Source organism: Mustela erminea, chromosome 14, assembly GCF_009829155.1.
Source record: "Mustela erminea isolate mMusErm1 chromosome 14, mMusErm1.Pri, whole genome shotgun sequence".
Classification (NCBI taxonomy): Eukaryota; Metazoa; Chordata; class Mammalia; order Carnivora; family Mustelidae; genus Mustela; species Mustela erminea.
In genome coordinates, this window is record NC_045627.1 from 73,088,256 (window position 1) to 73,107,464 (window position 19,209).

General features: G+C 46.4%; 1 protein-coding gene and 1 long non-coding RNA gene across 3 annotated transcripts in view; one reads left to right on the forward strand and one right to left on the reverse strand.

Annotated features, from left to right (window-relative positions):
- The window catches only part of RBM20 (RNA binding motif protein 20), a 186,343-nt gene that overhangs the window by 48,008 nt on the left and 119,126 nt on the right, over window positions 1-19,209 (forward strand). The window lies entirely within an intron of this gene.
- On the reverse strand, window positions 184-5,427 carry LOC116573206. Its single transcript, XR_004278646.1, has 2 exons — window positions 5,349-5,427; window positions 184-1,597 (listed from the first exon to the last, which is right to left on the reverse strand). It is a non-coding gene; the product is annotated as an uncharacterized LOC116573206 (long non-coding RNA).

Here is a 19,209-nt window from a genome sequence, read left to right on the forward strand (position 1 = left end):
ATGATAATGTGTGTTCTATTTTGTCAAATATAAAATAAGATATTTTACTGAGTGTCTTTTGACCGTTAAAAGTGGGAAGGTGTGTATATATATATAAGACTATCAGCCTATATAAAAGTGCTTCCAAACCTACTAGTGACTCATAATTTAAATTACAGGACTTCTGTGTTTTTTTTTTTTTGAAAATATCATTATTGACTGACAATTAGCCCTATTCTTAATAAACTGACCTGGGGTTTTTGTGGTTTTGCTTGTTTGTTTATTTTTATTTTTATTTTCTTAAGATTTCATTTTTTTAAAGTAGTCTCTATGTCCAGCGTGGGGCTTGAACTCACAACCCCAAAGTCAAGAGTCGTATGCTCTCCACATTGAGTCAGTCAGGTGCCCCAACTGACCTTGTTTTCACATGGTCTTTAGCCCATTTAATTGGTACAAAGGAATGAACTCGTGACGTATTTGGCCCCAGTTTAAATTTCTCAAGTTTCTTTTCACCAAATGGGTCTGACAGAGCCAAGAGGAGCAACCCCCATGGTAGGAGAAGCTTTGTGACTTTCCTCTGTATTTCCACCTGGTCCTTGTGGTGGGTGTTTTCTAGTAGAGTTACTCATCCGTCAGTTATTGATTGAGCACCCGCCATGTGCCAAACATTATTGTAGCCATAGATTTCCCAATGATACCAACACAGAAGTCCACAAAACAGGCAGCTTCCTGTGTGGTTGGAAGAACTCAGGGTTGAAACCAAAACCCAAAAGCAGCACTGGTCCTCAAAATGAAGATGGTTCTGCCATTCACACTGCTCTGTCCCTCTGAATGGAGTGACTGTATTTGCAGCCACAGTCTTCTTGGCTGGGCTGGGTTGGCCTCTATTGGTGGAAGCCTGTGTAGCTACCATGTGAGGGAAGAGGACCCTGATGAAGCAGTAGGTAAGTTGGTTCACGGCCTTGGAAGCCTTCTAGACGTACATGTGAAAGGTGATATTCTTGCCATGGAGGAAAATCCAGTGAAATGGGCGCTAACCATTTCATTGCACTCAAGCTACGAATGCAGAGACAGACAGATGGAGAGAAGGGTTGGGGTTTGGATTCTGAGTAACTGCTTGCAGTGAAGAGCTAATGATGCTTTGGGTTAAAATAGTCATTTCCAAACCATGGGCCTTTCAGCAAGAGCACACTGCGTCTTACCATAGGAGGGTGACTGATTCTGTTAGAACGTACCTCTCTGTATTGCTTCCTAATCCGATAATGAGAACTGACTGTTACATTTCACTCAAGCAGTAGGGATAAATCTGGCCGGCGGTCTCCTACGATGAGTCAGACGTGTGTCAGGAAAGAGACACCAGCAGAATATGATGTCCATGGTTCAGAGGTTGTGCCTTTACTGCTTGAGTTCCACGTTCATTGAGAGGAAAGGCTTGAACTTCTCAGGTGTTGCTGCTTCAAAGGGTTCTCAAGACTTCCATCTGTCATTGGATTTCTTTAGGACATTCTTAGAGAGTGAGATGATACCCCAGGGTGCAGAAATCGCTCAGTTTTCCGGCTTCTGCTGAATGATGACCCAGAGTCCCCAGCTGAACTGAAGCGCTTTATTCCTCTGCCGCCTGGAAGCCCAGGATTGGAAATTTAACACGGAATAAATCATTAAATCTCGGCTTCCACAGGTATAGAGGGCATAAATAGTCCAACTGCCTGGTGCCCAGACATTCCGTGTCTTGGGCCACTTAGTTTAATGCCCAGGCACTCAGTTGTAACCGAATATGTCAGAATGTGACTCCCGCCTGGGACAGGGAAGGGGTGTAGTTTCGGAACAGTGTGCTTGCCTATCGACTGGAGAGATGCCTCCATCCTCTGACTCTTCTCTGGACCCTTTGCTGGTCTCTAGGGAAATTCATCTGCTCCTGGCCCAGGCCTGAATACCAAACCCTATAACCCAACTCCTCTTTTGGTTAAATGAGGGAGGTATTATACTGAAGGGAAGTCCGGGAAAATTGCTTGACTGGAGACGTTTGGAGAAACAGATGAGCTTGATGTTGGGCAAGGACCTTGAAAACTTTATTCTGAGTTAAGACTTTGCACCTGAGACCATCTGAGCATTGGGGAGTGGCTGAACATTGGTGTCATTTTCTGCTTCAATAGCAGATCTGACAAAGGGCACTGAGGAGGAGCAATGCATTTTCTGGTGACCAAGGTGAGAATGCAGCTATCGGTCGTAATTACGTTTGCATCATTTATACAGCTTTGTACATGGTAGAATTTAACGTAAGTCAGTTAAATGAGCAAGAGAAAGAATACTGATGCATTGTGATGATTGGCACTTACTAGCTGTGCGTCTAGCGCCACTCCCGGGGACATCCCCAGACCAACACCATTGACATCACCGGGAGACTAGTTAGGAATGAAGATTCTCAGGTCCTGTTCTGGACCTGCAGGTGTGCAGGTCTGGGGAGGACTCAGGAATCTGTTTTTAAGAAATCCTGCAGTGATTCTGGTGCCCATTAGAGTCTGAGCACCCCTGGCCCTACCCTTGTGTCAATCAGACAGGGCACTCTTGACTCCTACATATACCCTCTTCCTCTTTCAAAGGAAGTTACTGCAGCTTCTCACTAAGGATACCACTAGTCTCCTGGCTCTTTTCTCCAGATCTCATGTTTCCAGATTCTATGCTCTGTCTTTTCTAGGATAATTGGGAGGGGGGGCGTGGAAAGCATCCTATTTGCAGATTGCCAGGAGGATGAGCTATCACATCAGACACTTACTGGGTGCTCCACTGGTGGGCCAGACCTGTGCCACAGGGAACAGAACACAGTCCCTGTCCCCAGAAACTCAGGAGCTCCAAGGGAGGCAGGGAGGTGATGGAAGCTTGGCCAGGTGGAGAAGGCACTCACTGCACTGTGTCTGGGAATGCCCAGATTGGCCAAGCTCAGACTTGGGCCAAGAAAGGCTTCATGAAGGAAGTGCTACCTGGGCCACCTCTTTTAGGACAAATAAGGTGGCAGCAGGGTGCAAAGAGCTAGCGGCAGAAGGGAATTTTAGGTGGAAAGGACAGCACCACTGGAAGCAAACTCTAGAGAGCGTTTTATTCAGCTCTTGGGGACTTGCGTTTACTTGCCAGTTTTACTTTTTTTTTTTTTTTAAAGATTTTATTGTTATTTTAAGAAGATTTTTATTCATTTGACAGAGAGAGAGAGAGTATGCATACAAGCAGGGGAAGTGGCAGGCAGAGGGAGAAGGAGAGGGAGAAGCAGGCTCCCCACCAAGTAGAGAGCCCGATACGTGGCGCGATCTGAGGCCCCTGAGATCATAGACTCTTAACTAACTGAGCCACCCAGGTGCCCCTCAGTTTTACGTTTTAAATTGAATTATAACCTACATGGCATAGAGTATACAACTCTTAGGTTTGCAGCTCAATGGGATTTTAAACGTGTCCTCACTCTTGTAACCACAAGCCAGATCCACATATGGGACATTTCTAGGTTCCTAAAAGGCTCTTCTAGTCCACAGTCCCCTCCCCTAAGGGAAATCCCATGCTTACCTCCATTTTCATACATTCGTTTGCACTGGGGACTTTTTTAGATTATAAATGTCAACAAAAAATTTGTCCTCATTAGCCAAAGATCCCTAACAGGCCAAATAGAGCTCCAGATGGCATGTTCTGCTTGGCACATACATTAAATAAAAAAAAAAAAAATTCATTGCTAATGCATAAAAATGGGGGGATTTCACATAACGGTAGAATGATCTGGCAATACTGGGCTCATGTACATTGGTGGCAGTGCTGGGCCACGTCATTTGGGGTGACCCCCCGAAGCTGGGGCATCCACTCATTGGGCTACCCACTGCTCCCCATTGCCCCCTCCTAGCTATATTGCCACCTGCCTGACCCTGAGGGCATTTGAATTTGCAGTGCTCGCCTTTAAGTATGATTTTGTTTCTTGGTTTGGGACCTCCAGCGTTGTTGAGGGTGCCAAACACTATGTACTCATTCATTCCTGGACATTTATTAAGTGCAGACTACGAGCCAGGCACATGCTGGGGGGTTAGGAAAGAAGTGTTCACAGCAGAAAGGGGGATGCATTATTTGTGGGCTTGCAGTGCAGGTGACCAGATGTGTGGCAGAGTCCCACCTTTGTGGGTTTGCTTTTCACGGCCCCCTTGCGTGCCGCCCGCGCTGGTCCTGTCCTGTCCCCCAACCTCACCTCGTCCTGGTGCGCTGGTTAGCGCATATTTGCCATTCCTTTCTCCTTTAGTTCTGTCTGGTCCCCAGTCCTTCCTCAAGCTCTTCCTCAGGTCCTGCCTCTTCCGACAAGTCTTTGCTGACTGTCCCTTTGTCTTGTGACACCTGCCTCCTCTGAGCTCCAGCGAATGCAATTCCCACATTACCATGATTGATTCTGTTGGCGATTCCCTCACATTAAAAAAAAAAAAAAAAAGACCTCGTTTCTTTCTTTCTTTTTTTTTTTTTAACTAGTTTCAGAGGCAGACTTTAGTGGTTCATCAGTTGCATACAACACCCAGTGCTCCTGACCTCACAAGCCCTCCTTACTGCCCATCACCCAGTTACCCTTTCTACCACCGCACCCCCCGTGCCTCCAGCAACCTTCAGTTTGTTTCCTATAGTTAACAGCCTCTTATGGCTTGTCATCCTCTCTGATTTCGTCATTTTATTTATCCTTCCTTTCCCCTGTGTTCCTCTGTTTTGTTTTCAAAAGACCTTGTCTCTTAAATGAGATATTGTAAGCCCTGTGGGCAGAGTCTTTGCCTTCTGTTTCCTGGCACTGCCTCTAACGCCCTGCCTGGTCCCGGGCAGACAGCAGGACCCTCCGTCAATAAATACAGGAGACGGTGGCCTGGGGAGCAGCGCGGAGCCCCGGAGAGGCCGCAGATAGCTGTGCGGGGATGAGAGGCTGGAGAGAGAAGCACTTTCGAGACGCGCAGTCTCCTCCCCAGGAGTTGCCCTTGCTGGCAGCTGTCCGTTCGGAGCCCTGCGTGTCTGTGAGGACCTCGCGTCCTTGCGAGAGCCCTGACACCCCACAAGGAGGGCACAGACACTCCGGTCGCTGGGCCGCCGGCATTCCGGGCAGTGTCATGTGAGTGGCATTTGAGGTTATCCCCTTACAGCCTGACAGAGTGTCCCTGGGGGTGGCAGGACAGGGTTCACTGAAGACAGCTTGTGGCTAGAAAAGGAAGGTGTCATTTTGATGGCCATTCCCTCAGCCTTCAGCTGTGCTCCACCCAGAGCCTGGGGTGCTGGCCCCATCCCACTTTCTGTTGCCAATTCAATGATGCAGATAGCCAAAGGCAACCCTTTCCAAGTAGCCCCACACCTTATAGCCTCCCCTCCATAAGAAGTACCTTAGTTGCTGGCAACGAATGGTGACCTTTCGTGGGTAGACGTCTGCTCCAGCCCCCAGGCCAGACCACTGCCATGGACGTGGGAGGGGTAAGAAGAGCATTTAATTCAAGGGCAGAGAGCCAGCCCGTTTGCTAGGGTTCTGTTCTATGTCACTTGCCGTGCAAGGTTCCAAGAACTATTTGGCCTCTTGACAGGGAACATGATAGAATGTCAGGACCTAAGCTAATGTAAAATATGTCTCACCCCGCCAAGTCATGCACAGGCAGAGCAAGAGGCCCATCGGTCATTCACACGTCTGCGCCATGTGGCCGAGGGGCTCCACTGGTGGGAGTTAACCTTTCCAGAGCCCGGAGACGGAGGTCAGGCACACAGGGACTTCTTAACTCCGAGCAGGCTGATTTTGAAAAGCATGCAGCATCCCTTAAAAAAAAAAAAAATGCACATTCTCAAAAGGCGTTTGTTTCCTGTCTCTCTTTTTTCCCTTATACTTTTCCCCTTCCTGGTCCCCCCCCTTCACCACCTTGTGCACCCCCCCCACTCCCTTTTCTGTATCTTCCTGTATTTATCTGTTGTGCCTTTGGCACCAGCCCCAGATTTCCAGGTGACAAGGCTGGCCAGGTTTAGAGGTGTTGCATTCTAGTACTTGGGGGCTTGAGATCTGGGTACCAGGACACAAAGACCTATAGGGTGCCTGGGTTCAACCTTGGGCTGGTTAGGGAGGACATCACTGATCATCGTAATACAGCTATTGAGCAAAGTCATTATGGGCAAGTTGTACCAATTAAGACATGTTTAGCTGGCGGTAGAAACCTCAGCAAAGAGTGGCTTCCACCAGAGGGACATCTGTCCTCTATTTAAGTTAAAGTCTGGGGGCAGGTGGCCCAGGGTTGATGTAGAGGTTCCTCGGGGACTCCAGGGTCCCAGGGTCTTTCCATGCCTCCCCCTCACCATGTCCAGTGATGCGCTTATGTTCACGTCTGTGGCCTCCTTCTGAGGGGGCGGCTGACACAGCTTCCAGGAATCATGCATTTTCTTGCAAACAGCAGGAGCAGCACGTCGGGGAGGGAGGGCAGGAGCCAAGACTCTCTGTTTACCTCTCTCGTCTGTGATTGGAAATTTTGGATCCTTGTTGCAAAGGAAATGCTGCTTAAATATGAAAACTGACACGTGGGTCTGAGTCATTTGAGGCTGTCGGTGTCGGGTGAGCTGAGACTCCATTTTCCTGGGGACCGTTCCCAACTCCGTTCCCAGTTGTTCTTTCTCAGCATCACAGATTGTGAAGAACTTCATTTCTGTGTGGTTTCTTGCAGCCCAGAGTTCACAGTGGGGCTTAATTTTCATCGACTGATAAACCAAGGCTTAACCGAGAATTTTTATGAGCTCCTGCCGTAGAGACCCATAAAGTCTGGCCCCTGCCCCCCTTTTTTTCTGGATCATCATATCAGCCTGACTGTTCACATCATTTGCCCAGGGGATTAGGGTTAAGTTACAGGGCCCTCTGGTTGGAAGTTTGTTGTTTGAAAATTTGGGCTCCATTGCCCTTTCTAGCTCTGAATCTTGGGAAATGATTTCTCTTCTGAAATAATTTTGATTTCTAACATGCATGTCCACACTCCCACTTCTGCACATACCCCAGCTCTCCACCACCCCAGTGGGAAAGGGAGACTGCGGTTTCATGGTAGCTGTCTTTTTGATGAATGTCCCCATGTCCACCCAGAGGCCGAGACATTCCTGTCTTCCCCACTTGATAATCTGAAAATCTTCCGAACCAGCTTGTTCTGCTATAGGCCTGTGGCTCTGGAATGCCACGGAGGTTCTGGATTTCAGTCCCCGGGGTTCACACTGGCTAGCATGGGCCCGAAGCTGGTAAGGCAGAGAGCTAAAGCCACAGCACCCTGGTGACCAGGCGGCAGGACCGTGGGCTGGGGCCAGGGCACATGAAGCGTGACGTTGTCCCCTGGTCCTGTTTCAGTCTCTCGTTTTCATTGACTCCCAGATGCATTTTGCTTTTTAGGACTCCTTATTTTTTCCCACTGAAATGTGCTCCCAGATGTGCCCAACTGTTCCCTTTCTTTTCCAACCTACGGAGGAAGAGTAGATGTTACCCTGTGGCAAGCCATTCTGGTTATCCTCCCACGATGGAAGATTTAAATTAAAAACCAGTAATTTCACTTATTTCCCTGAGAGTTGACAGGCTGGGAGGTTCTTGATTGGCTTTGTGATCAGAAGGATTTGTCGTACTTTGGACTGAATTTGAGGAATCTTCCGGAATAGGTACTGTTGGGATTCAGGGTCCCAACCCTTGCTTGGTAGACCCCAGCCTCGGAGGGTGAAATGCAGAGATCTCTGAGGGAAGGTTCTGGATCTAGATTGCTTGCCTTGGAATCAGATTCCAACAGTTAACCTACTTGCTGTGTGTCCTTTGGAGAAGTTGTTTAAGCTCTCTGTGCTACAGTTTCTCCATCTGCAAAATGGGAATAACCACAGTACCAGCCACATATGGTTCATGGGAGTCAATGAGCTAATGTGTAGGTGCTTAAAATATTACCTGGCAATTGGTAAGCACCATATAATTGTTGCATAACAAATCTTACTAGTTTGATGGCTTACTACTTTTCTAACAGAAGTCTTTTGTTGAGATCATTGATATAGTTGTAAGAAATAATCTAGAGTTCCCACGTACATGTTCCATTTACTCTAGTCACCCCCGCCCCCCTGGTAACATTTTGCAGGATTATAATACAATATGGCAACCAGGATACCAACATTGATACAGTCCACCTGTCTTATTCAGATTTCCCCAGTGTTGTGTGTACTCATTTGGTTGTGCCCTTGTGATCGGTTGTGTGTGGTTTTATCCTGCACGTTGCCCCTTTATGACACACCCACCTCCCTTCCTTTCCCAGCAAGCCCTGGCGATGATTATTCTCCATTTCTAAAAGTTTGTCCTTTCAGGAGCACCTGGGTGGCTCAGTCGGATAGGCATCTGCCTTTGGCTCAGGTCACGATCTCAAGGTCCTGGGATTGAGCCCCGCATTGGGCTCTCTGCTCAACGGGGAAACTGCTTCTCCTTCTCCCTCTGTCCCTCCCCTCAACTCATGCTCTCTCTCTTTCTCTCTCAAATAAATAAAGTCTTGAAAAAAAAAATAAGTCTTCAAAAAATAAGTCTTCAAAAAAATGTTGTATGAATGGAATCATGCCATTTGTAACCTTTTGCAATCAGCTTTATTCACTGAGCATAGTTTCCTGGAGACTTACCTGAGATGTTGAGTACATCAATAGCTTGTCCCTTTCTTTGCCGGCCAGCATTCCATGGTATGTACGTACCACAGTTTCTTGAACCATTCACCAATTGAACTGTTCACCTATTTTTGGCTATTGCAAACAAAGCTGCTATGAATGTTTGTGTATATATTTTCATGTGAACATATGTTTTCATTGTTCTGAGATGAATGCCCAAGGGGGACAATCGTTGGGTTGTATGGAAATCACATGTTTAGATTTACTACTGTAATAGGTATAACATTTTGTTATTTAAATTTGTGGCGCCCAACTATAAAATTATGTCAAATTCTTTCACTTATAATAAGCACTGTATTAGTACTTGTTAAATGAATTAGAATGAGTCACTGGCTTTTATAATGTGTTCAAGACTGTGTAAGGGACAGATGAAGGAGATTCGAATGGTATGGTGGTGGTTCTTATCTTCAAGAAATATTCACCTTGGGTCTGGGAACTAAGTAGTTACAAATAATAGCCGATATAGATTGTGTGTAATCAGATCACCAAGGGCTTGAAAAAACCCAGTGGACAGCTTGATGGGAAGTGCAGGGTGGAAGAGAATGAAGGCCTGGAAAGGGTGGCCAGTGCTGCTGCCACTGTGTCTCAGATTGGGAACTTGATGGTCTTTGTATCTGAGAAAGATTTGGAAACATTTGGATTTGAAGAAGAGCATCAGTTTTGCACGGAAAGGGTGCTTGGGTCCAAGGTAAGGATCGTTGCAGAATCATAAATTTGTTTGTGAGAGCATTCTTACCAGGAGAGAACAGAAGCGTGGTGTTGCTGGACAGCCCCCTGGATTTAACGGTTCACCGCCGTGGCCTAGGAGCTGGACTCATGGCCAGCCACACCGCTTTCCCCCGGTTCCTGCCCGATGCCCTTTCTGCCTATGGCACCGGGTCGGTTTGATGGAGGGCGGTGCAAGCTCGCCGGCACGCCGGCCACCTGGACAGGTAGTTTTTCACTGTTCTCTGAGTGACAAAACTGTTTTCAGTAAAAACCACGTAAGCAGCAGTCATTAATTTCTTGATTTTTTCCCTTTACCTTGTAAACAACGGAAGATTAAAAAAATACATTTATGTTTTAAAGATACTAGTCTAATTTAATACAGCAGTTCACATCGGAAGTAAAATTTGCTCTTGCTCTTTGCTATTTTTAAATTTTAAATGCAAACAAAATCTCCCGGTGGTCACAGAGTAACAGAATTGAAGAAACTCTGTGCTCTCACTGTTGATGGTAAACCTGTTTAAACATAGGAATATATGGGGCGCCTGGGTGGCTCAGTGGGTTAAGCTTCTGCCTTTGGCTCAGGTCATGATCCCAGGATCCTGGGATCCAGCCCCCATCGGGCTCTCTGCTCAGCAGGGAGCTGGCTTCCTCCTCTCTCTCTGCCTGCCTCTCTGCCCACTTGTCTCTGTCAAGTGGATGAATAAAATCTTAAAACAAAACAAGAAAAAGAATATATGGTACTGCTGGGATTGGAGACAGGAACTGTGTCAGAAGTGGCATCAGAAGATTCTGACCTAATATTAATTTATTTCTGAAATCGGTGTTTGGGTTTGTTTGGTGGGGGGCAACTGCAAAGGTAGGAGTTCTTCCAATTACCTTTCCAGTAAATATGTTGCTTATCAAAGGGTAAATATGACAAACAAGCTCAATTTGAAGTCTCTATATGTAATTGGTGAACGCTGCAGTAACTGTGGGAATTGTTTTGAACTTAAGCTCACAAAGTATCTGCTTTCCAGGAGGTAGAGCTTCTCACTGACATTGTTTAGAATTGCTGATGCTTGGTGATTTAAAAAAAAAAAAAAAAAAGCAGATGACTTTTAGTGGTTGTGTATTGTTCTAAAGTCTATAGAGACAGAGCCCTGCTTTAATTACTGCACCGGCGAACCCCACATTGGGTTTCAACAATAAGGAGAAAACAGGGGATTTTGGAAGTCTGTTGACTAGAATTTGAAGCTCAGCCTTGCCTATCTGTAGCCCTGTGACTTGGACAAGTGACCTTACTAGCTGTGGTCGGCTTCCTCACGTGCGACATGGTAAGATCTTGTGTGGGTTAATACTGTAACGTGCACAGAGCCCCTGGGGGAGGTTCTAGGACACAGTAGGACCTTAACGTGAGCTTTCTTCCCTTCTCTATCTGGCATGGGCAGCATCGCTGTGTCTCCGAGACTAGCCCTGGACCCTGAGAAGGAAGCTCAGGCTGACCATCCTCTTTCTAACCCCCTGCCTCTCCACAAGCCCCCCAAAACCCTGCGGCTGTTACAGTTAGACACCATTCATTGGGGGACAGTGTTGAACCCTAGGGGAAGCTTGAAGAACTCCCCCAGGGTTCCAAGATGCGTCCCTTAGAGTTCCAGTTTGCGTATGGAGAGCTATTCTGGTCTCTCCTGCCGCTCAAGAGTGGGGAATTTCGGACCGTGTGTTCCATTTGTCGGTCGGAGGGTAAACCTCAGGAACAAAAGTGATTCTCCCTTGCTTGAGAGAGAGGAGCTTCTGCAGCTGTTTCTCCTAATCGAAGAGGCTTGGTGGTTGTAGTCAACGCCTTTTACAGACCACTTTCCCCTCGGTCTCTGCCTCCTCCTCCTACTGATAATTGCCAAGGAATGTGGTCCAGGCCTTTTGTTGGCTTTTGTGAGCCTTTTATAGCAGTTTAGAAGGAATTCGTGGTATTCCTATCGTGTATTAAAGATCAAGCTATTCTTATGCATGACCCAGCTCAAGTTAAACATGGAAATACGTTCCAGGGACCCAGGGAGGCGCTAGGATGACTACTTTATGCAGCACATTTTTGTCGTAAAACGAACTTTTTGCACTTTAAAGGAGCTAAAGAGAATTCTTAATTTTATACAGTTTAATCTACCAAGTGATAAGGTTTTCTCTTCCTTTTGTGGGAAGTCTATTTAGTGACGGCTTATTAGAGTATAGGGAAGGAAGCCCATATTTTGTTATCAAAAAAAAAAAAAATTGAAAGTGTATTCCAAAATTTATCCTAGAAAACTATCTTATGTTGTAAATAATCTCAAATGTAGATTTTTGGATGTGAAATGGAGCTTAAGATTTTATTTTGGCTAACCTGATATTCCAGAGTGTTTTGTATTTCTACAATATTAGCTGCATAGCCAATTCATTTCAACTGGAAAATGCATCAGAAAACATGTGATTTAATCAAGGTCAAGCTAAAAATAAACTGGTTTTTTTTTCATGTTTTTTCCCAGCTTTATTCTCATCTTGCCAATTTATTCCTTAGAGAAAGCTGAACCTTTTCAGAAAATGTGATGAATGATCTTAAAGGCAAACGTGATAGATCTGAGACCTGAAAAATATAGAGTAAACACTTGGTGGTCATATGGTTTAATTAATGTGCATGGACAGGGCTGGCTCCCCTGGCACATGACCTATGTGTGTGGTTTGCACAGTTTCTTGCTTAGAAAGGCATGTGCATGGTTTAATTCTCTGTCGCTGCTCTTTTGAAATTCTTAATCATTTTTGAACAAGGGGACCCAAATTTTCATTTCCCACTGGACACCACAAATTATGTATTGGCTACCTAGTAATTCAGTTCAAGTTAGTTTTGCGCTTTTGAATTTCCAGCTTAATCCTAACTAGACATTTATCAGTTTTTTTTTTAAATATTCTTTTCTGTAACATGAAGTTGTGAGAACCAGCCTCATGATCTTTTATTTAGGTATGTGTTTTTCCAACATTTTTCACGGTTTTGATCATGGGATAAGGTGGTATCTTCGAACATTTTAGTTTTGTTGCACATGATAGAAAACCAAAATTTCATTTCCCTACTAGCATCTATTTAAGTATATAGGATCTATGGTTTTGTTTTGTTTTGTTTTGCTGGATAATAGTGAAATGAAACTTTTGTTTTTCAAATTATTAATAATGGCTGTTGTCAGAGGCTGAGATTTCAGGTGATATTTCACTTTTTCAATTTTATAACCCTGAATCCACTTGTCTGTAACAAGCAGGAATTATTTTTTTAAAAGATTTTATTTATTTATTTGACAGAGAGAGATCACAAGTAGGCAGAGAGGCAGGCAGAGAGAGAGGAGGAAGCAGGCTCCCTGCTGAGCAGAGAGCCCGATGCGGGGCTCGATCCCAGTACCCTGGGATCATGACCTGAGCTGAAGGCAGAGGCTTTAACCCACTGAGCCACCCAGGTGCCCCCATGCAGGTATTATTTTTGTCATTCAGGAGGAAAAAAGGAACAATAAAGATTAAGAAAAAACCAGCCTCTCAGTGTGCAGCTTTAAAAAGAGAAGCCACTCTTTTCGATGCTGGTGGGCAGCCTTGTGGAGCTGGGGCTCTGGGGTTCCCATTCTTGCAGGGCACTTCCAGCCATGTTCAGAGAGTTCGAGATCAGGGCTTGGGTACAAGTGTGGCCAAGAGTGGGCGGCACTATTTGGGTCAGAATTGTTTGGTGAGTGTTTGTAAACTTGGGGATAATTTGGATTTGGCATCTAATTTTACACAAGGCCCTGATGGAATCTTATGTCATTTTAAGTCCTTGGCTATCGGTTGTGCGTTTTCTTTGTTTTTCTTGCTTTAAAAGTTCTTCTCAACTCTTCAGTCACAAGTCTGAAATGTGGCCCTTTGGGCTAACGCTGCAGCTCGCGTTTGAACCAGGACAGGGCTAGACGTCTGTCCTTCTGATGAGGGGTCAGGTTCAGTGTGAAGTAAACATCTTCAGCCTGTAAACCCTTGTTGACACGTCTCACCCCCGTCCACTGTGGCACCGCAAACGCCCTCCTGCTGCTTGTGAGACGGCCAGGATTTAAATGCTGGGGTCAAGAGTAAAAGAACCAGTGGGTGACCCTGGCATTCCTTTGCTGGATGCCTGCCCCTGAGAAGGCAGCCCTGCGGGCATGCTGGGAGCCCTGGAGCAGCCAGCAGGCCAGTGTGGGACAAGCCTAGCCCAGCCAGCTCTGCCCGGCCCCTCTGCCCTGATGGTGGGGCCACCTCGGAATTTTCTCTCTGTGATGGTTATGGACAGGGGATACTTTGAGTGGAGGCCCTGACAAGACTTACATGTAATTGTGAAGGTAAATTATAATTTCAAAACTTACAAGGCTCAATGTAGAGCCAAATCAATACCTATCTGAGTTTAAGAGAATGTGCTGTTTGATCCATTTGGCCAATTTAATTGTTTGTTTAAGATTTTATTTATTCGAGACAGAGAGAGAGCAGAGTGGGGAGACGGGCAGAGGAAAGAGAGGACAAGTAGATTCCCTGCTGAGCAGGGAGCCCAACAAAGGACCCGATCCCACAACTCTGAGATCATGACTTGAGCTGAAGTCAGATGCTAACCATCTGAGCCACCCAGGTGCTCCTTTATTTATTCATTTTTAAAAATTATTTAAGTAATCTCTGCCCCCAATGTAGGGCTCGAACTCACGATCCCTGAGATCAAGAGTCACATTCTCATCCAACTGAGCCAGCCAGGTGCCCCTCGGCCTGTTTCCTTTTTCATTTGTGTCCCTTTGAGGCTCAGGGGCTGCCACAAAGAGGGCAGGACAGGGCGAGCGTCCTCATCCCACATCTCCTGGGCCGGTTCAGCCACACGAGCGTTTTATTTTAGTTTTCCACCTCGTATTTCACATGAAGAGAGAGTTTGCGGCTAAGAAGCCAGAAGTGTGGAAACCACACAGGTTGACCCGTCCGTTCCATGCTGTTTCACTCTTGGCGTCGAAGATCTCTTAGCGCTAACTCTTGTGCTGATGAGTGAACCACGATACCAGTAGTTGGGTTGTGATCCTATTGAACATTTTGCTTTGTCTCTGAGGTAGTTTTTAGCAGGAGAGGTTGGTGACTGTGCTGAGGAAGATATTCCCAGATGATCTGGAAATGCAGCCAGGCCTGTAAAGGATGGCAGAACTACACACATTGGGGCAGCCTATGCTGTGTGCTCAGCACTGGTGCAAGGAATTCCCACATCTTCACTCATGTGATCCTCACAACAGCCCCATGGGTCAGCACTATCATGTCTCCATTGTACCTCCAGTTCTGAGTTTGGAGAACATCTGAGTTTGGAGTCGGCCCCTTTGGGTCTCCAGAAAGAGCTGCTTTCCTGGGATCTCAGCCTCTCAGCCCAAACCTGAACCTCACCTCATCTTTCCCAACAGGGAGAAGCTGAGGAGGGAGAGAAGCTCACAGTTTCTTGAAGAGACGCTGGTTCCTCTCTCCCTCTCCTCCTTTGGGGAGAAAAGGTGGGGCTTCCTTTCCCAGTCTCTTGTGAATACTGGGCACCACAGCGTCTGTCTACCAGTTTCCCTGGTAGACATCTGCTTGGTTAGGAATCGTTACCTGCTCTGGGCTCCCCACACATAAGCAGAACTGGAAGTAGGACTGTCACCTGGAGGACAGGTCCCACATGAGCCCCTGACCATCGAAGGTGGAAGAATGCTGGTGAAGCTGGGGCCACAGTCTTCTGGGGCTGCTGTTGCTTGGGGAACAAGGAAGCTCCCACACAGAAAGGTTGTCATGAAATGCCGTTCCCGGAAGGTGGCATGCAGATATCCCAGGGTTGCTTTAGAGGAGTGTCTTGGGACGGATGCTCTTGTCAGTCTCCCTGAGCCCAAAGACCATAGAGGAAGAAGTGTGTGTGTGCGTGCGTGCGCGCGTGTGTAGTAAGAATAGTATTTACCATCACGGTCCTCGTAGTCGTAGTAGGTAGATGTGCTACTGCAACAGTCCAAGCGTGGCATGAGGAGACTTTCTAGGATTTTTCAGTATTCATTGTTTAAGTCTAATGAAAATTGTTCAGGAGTCTCTGATCATTATTCTTCTGTTACGTCACAGGTATATACTTTATCACCTGGACTCAAATAAATGTTTCTGTTTGTCTGAAACAGTATTTTTTCTGTAATTCCCCAGCACATCTATTATGCTCTCTAGAGAATAGCTTAAAATGTCGATCATTTTAGGTTATTCTCATTTTGGCTTCTATCTCTTCCTTCCTCTCTCATGGTCAGTTCCTTCAGGCTACCTCCTATAATGTTCCTGTGTTCTGCCCACTGTTTCAATTCTTCTTCTTTTCAGGACACTCAATGTGAGAATCTCGAAAGAGAAGCAGTTGGAAGGAAAGCTCGATGAACAGGGCCGATGCAGAAAAGTAGATCTATATAGACTCATGGAAATACTCCTGGCCGGGGAGTTTGGACACTGGAGTCCCAGGCCTGGGCTACAATCCTGCTGTGGGTTGTAAGCAAGTCTCCCACATGGGAACCGTATAGTAAGTGCTAGCTAATGTGATAGCTGTTGTTGGGTATTAGCTGGTTATTAGTTAGCCTCAGTTTCTCTTCCTGTTAAGTGAGGGACATGCCTTGGATGATATTCTGAGTCTCCTCTACTCTCTTTAGATGCAACAAGATTAAATTCAATGATAACCCCTACTTGGCTTAAATCACTAGAGAGAAAAGACTAGGCCTTAAACTTGGCTGTGTCCCTCATGATACTTTGCACGCTCAAGGGACAGAGTAGTTATTGAGTCATTTGGTACTGCAATCTGAGCATTTATGGCATTGATAAGGAGTTTTTTATTAATGAAATATATGCACTTCTTACAAATTAAAGAATAAATGTACTAATAGTACTCAGCATTGGTATTAGGTTCTAAAAGAGCTTTCACTTCTCTTAACTTAATGTCAGTCCTGCAACCATTCCCTGAGCTAGGTAGAGCAGATCTAACACCAGTTTCCAGGTGAAGAAACTGTGGCTTAGGGAGGGGGGTTGTTTTCTGGGCTTTGCAGCTGCTGAGTGACAATCTGGAAGCAGATTCTGGGGCTCCTTACTCCTGTGCCAGGGTATTTTCCACTGCACTGAGGACTGCCTCGTTAAGCTGGGAAAGAATAGTATGAAATATTTCTTAATGAACACTGATGATATTTAGATACGTTAATCCCTAGAAGATGCAGGTCCCACAGGACCATAACCCAGGAATATGCTGAGGATGAATCAGACCCATCTGCTGGGGATTAAGCAGGTCAGGGCTTGGGATCAGAGTCAGAGAAGTGCTCCTGATCCTGAAGATGGGATGTCGGGACTTCTGCCAAAGGCACTGAGTAGGCACTTGAGCCTCAGTATGCTTAGGATTGAGGAATAGTAGGAGACCCTCTTAAGGGAGATAGAGTGTTCCCTGATTCAAGAGGCTCATGACCCTGGACTTGCCCATGCTGGACAGCTAGAAGTGTAACCATATCTGCAGTTCTTGGAGGGCCGTGGAAAGGTTTTGTAAAGAGCTTCTTTGGCCTGTGTCCCTGGTACCATTGCTGCAACGCAGAAGGCTGGCCCAGCACTGATCCTTCTGAAGTGTGCTTGGACACATGCTTGGCCAGCCACCACCCAGGCTGGAGGGGCACAACACTGAGGACCCCAGGAGCTGCCCACCTGAGGCCCCTGTGGGAGATCACATTCCTAGAGAGCAGCACTCTTGCCACTAGGATTGTTGAGCGAACTGCTCATGAGAGAAGCTGCTGGCCACTGTCAGAAGGAGTCACTGCCCTTGGGGAGTGGGGTCAGCCACGAGGAGCTGTGGCTGGCCTGTGGCAATGGCACCCACCAGTGGGAGCAGCACAGAGTCCCTCCCAGGGGTCCCCAGCTGTGTGCAAGTCTTGAGGAAGGGTGACATGGCTCATCTTCCCACCTCATGGCAAACATTAGGTGATCTGGTTGGAGACCCTGTAGCTCAGGGTGGGGGCTCCCGCTGGCTTGAAGCATCACCTGGTCTTCAGGTTCCTGGGAGGAGTGGCTCTTAGAAAAAGGATTCCCTTTGTAGGAACCTTCCCAAATGAACTTGAGGAATATCAGTAACCCAGCAGATTATTTTCAGTATTTATGTGGTATTGATATTTACATGTTCTCTGCTCCATCACTGTTTCTGGATTAACTCCCAAGTGGAAGTGAATGTTTCCTACACTCATCTATCTATACCTCGGCTATGTCATCCACTTACTCCCTCCCCCACCAGACACTGGGTGACTACCTTGGCAGGCTAGGCCAACGTCAGCCTTCCTTTATTGTATTTTACTTATTTTTCATTAAGATCGAAAACTTTTTCATTAAGTTTTTGCTAGATTGAAAACTTTTTCATTAAGATTGAAAACTTTTTCATTAAGGCACAGTAGACTTACACTGTAGCCAAATCCCAGAGGCTTGGCACAATAAAAATGCTTGTGTCACTCGTTCCCGTGTCCTTCATGGATCAGTGGGGCAAACATAGAGGGGCAGCTCCGTATGGTCCTTCAAGATAACAGAGGTTCCACCATCTCCCAGCTGCACCAGCTGGAACATGGGACCACTTTGGTCACTGAGACAGGACAAGAGAGCACCTCGGGCTCTCACCCAGCAATTAATTCTCCAGTCAGGAGGTGGCATCACTGCTCCTCACAGCCCATCGGCAAGACTGAATCACTGGGCCCGCCCTACTGAGAGGCCCAGAAGGGTGATCCTCCTGGCTGTTGGAAGAAAACTGGGTCAGGGCAAGCTCTAGAACCGTTTACACAGCTTTTTTTTTTTTTTTTCTTTTTAAGATTTTATTTATTTATTTGACTGACAGAGATCACAAGTAGGCAGAGAGGCAGGCAGAGAGAGAGATGGGGAAGCAGGCTCCCCGCCGAACAGAGAGCTTAATGCGGGGCTCGATCCCAGGACCCTGAGACCATGACCTGAGCCGAAGGCAGAGGCTTTAACCCACTGAGCCACCCAGGTGCCCTATACAGCTTTTAATCATGTTCTTGGTTCTTTCATTGGCTTGAACCAAAGTTGTGTTGGGAATTGTCATGTTCCTTTGTAGAAGGGGTGTAAATGATGAAGAATGAAGTATAGATAGCTAATTGTCCAGCTTGGAAAAGACTAGTAAGAAGTAGTTTAGGCATTCTCTGTGTGCAGGTGCCCGTCTTCTCCCTTTCCTGGTAACAGAGAGCTGAGTGGTTAGGGATGGAGAAAGCTGTCTGAGCAGGCTCCGGTCGTCAATCCAAGGCAAGGTTGGACTTCATTTTCTGCTGTGGAACAAGAGCGAGGACCGGCCGCCACTACTCCAAGCCTGAGCACCAGAGTGCCTGGCTTCTCTTTGTCCGTGGGCTCGGGCAAAGACCAACTTAACTATGCCACAGCCAACGTAATTAAGAAATGCATTGTCTACTTTTACACGTTTAACCACCATTGAAAGAGCGTGGTTTGGGATTGGGGTAATCTGGTTGATGCAGTTCTACAAGATGTAGATCAAGTCCTCATTTGGAATGAGAGCACAAGAGTGGGCGGGGTTTCAGAAGTTAGTGGATATTTGAGTAAGCAAATATTTGTGGCACAGGCAAACGGAGGATGGGGTAAAAGGATTAAACACTCGGGAAAATCTGCATTTAGGACGGTACCTGTTATCCTTCCAGTAATCGTATTTTTAAACATCTGTTGACTGAGATTTCTTCCTTGTGTGTTTGGATTCTGCATAAAGAAAAGTTCGTTGGCCGTATCAAGGTCCCATTTATCTTGTTTGCGTATCCCGTGACAGTCACCTGTACCAGGGTGTCCATCTTTGACTGCAGTCTTCTGAGGACAGACATGGGGGGTGTC